The 1718-nt window shown below is 35.9% G+C and overlaps 1 long non-coding RNA gene across 1 annotated transcript; it reads right to left on the bottom strand.

Annotated features, from left to right (window-relative positions):
* LOC102314377 lies at positions 1-1712 on the bottom strand. Its single transcript, XR_318148.2, has 3 exons — positions 1457-1712; positions 158-343; positions 1-33 (listed from the first exon to the last, which is right to left on the bottom strand). It is a non-coding gene; the product is annotated as an uncharacterized LOC102314377 (long non-coding RNA).
* Between the last annotated feature and the right edge of the window lie 6 nt (positions 1713-1718).

The following is a 1718-nucleotide window of genomic DNA, read 5'->3' as shown; positions in this document are numbered from 1 at the left end:
GGAGTGGTGGCAGTGTCAGCTCACATTTTATTTCTGCATATGATGGGAAATGCAGCACATGAGTTAGTGTGTTGTACCAAGACAGAGCAATACCATAACATCCAGCTCCAGATCTCAGTGGCATTTAATTTATAAACTGTATGTAATTTATGTTTACCTTCACATTCAGGTGTGGGGATCCACTCTGCTCTGTCTCCTGTCTTTGTGCACCTCGAAGGTAATTCTAGAGCACGTTTATATGGAGGATTGCATTCAAAGTTTAGGATTTCACGTTCATTGTACTCTTTGATATCTCCAGGTACAAAACCATTTTCAATCACCGGTGCTTCACATGTTGAAACTGCTGAAGAGGAAAGTCAAAGTAATGAATACAACTGCAACAACTGGTCATGAAAGTGTACATAAAGGTAATTGCTGATTAACCTGTTGTGAAAGGAAGATTTCTGATAAAGTGAAAGCGATCGTTTTACTGGCAAAATCAGCAAAGCAGCTGCAATGTTTTCTTATTAATTACAATTTTAAAAGTTCAATTTCAAAGTTGCTGCTCTATTCTCTTTCAGGTGGTTGGTGATTGTTGGTTGGTCCCGGATTCAAACAGATACTTTAAATAAACCAAACTTCAAAGTCCAATAATTCAATTCACTGGGTAGATTGATTTCTATCTAGATTGTGTTCTATTGTGACTAAAATATGAGCCTTGTAAATCATTGACTTGTCTTTGTATTGACATTTTATGCAGTGTTCCAACTTTCCATATTTAGGTTTGTAAATACATATGTGTGTGTTAAACCTAAGTTATACTCTGATGCAGACATGGACAACCGGAGACCCAAAGGCCTACTTGCTATTCCTGTTATACTTCTTTGATGTCTGCTTGACGTGTGCCACCTGGTGCAATACCATAGAAATTCTTTTTGGATAAGTTAGCGTTGTCAAAAAAATAAAAAAAATAAAAATCAGTACCTTCGCACGAAACCTTGCTCTAACCATCTGATGACAAAATGTATTGCACTGGGATCCGAGTGAACCCCAAGCAGATTTGTATGTGTGGAAAGTATAACCTTTACTTTATTTTCAGGACAAGAAATCCCCGAAGAGGATGGACAAGGCGATGACATCATTGTCAAGGAAAATGCATGTTACTCTTTGATATATATGAGCTTCACAAAAGAAAAATGTTTATGAGCTCATCAAGGGATCTAAAGATATTTTTCAATAGACTTCTGTAGAACCAGATGCTTTTCTGCAAGTTCCCCGATTTGAGAGAATTCATGTTGACTGAACTTTCATATTAGCTTCACTTTTCAGTCCTGAAAGCAATGCTCACCTTTTATACAGAGTTTATACATTTGTCTTTTTTCATCAGTTGTTTACAACATTTATATTTGTCATGAAAAACAGTAGTCCTTGAATAACTGAATAAATGTATCCTTTTAAGTTTATTGCATTTCCTTACCTGTACATTCATTAGACCTATGCCAGCCATCTTCTCTACAGGTTAGAGTGAAACTTCCTTCATAACCTCTCTTGCAGTTATACTGGACACGATCGTTGTACCTGTATTCAGCCTGAATTTTTCCAATAATATCTGCATTATTAAACTGTTGCCTCCTGCATTTTATCTCTGAAAGGAACAAAACCACATTTATTAAGCTTCTGCATTTACTTTGATTCAGATAATTTTGTCATGTAAAACATTCAGATACTTTCATATAATC

The sequence above is a fragment of the Haplochromis burtoni genome, unplaced genomic scaffold (assembly GCF_018398535.1).
Source record: "Haplochromis burtoni strain Fernald_Lab_line unplaced genomic scaffold, NCSU_Asbu1 Contig_3440, whole genome shotgun sequence".
Lineage (NCBI taxonomy): Eukaryota > Metazoa > Chordata > Actinopteri > Cichliformes > Cichlidae > Haplochromis > Haplochromis burtoni.
The sequence above is the reverse complement of the archived record's forward strand: the minus strand, read 5'-3'. Positions and strand labels throughout refer to the sequence as shown.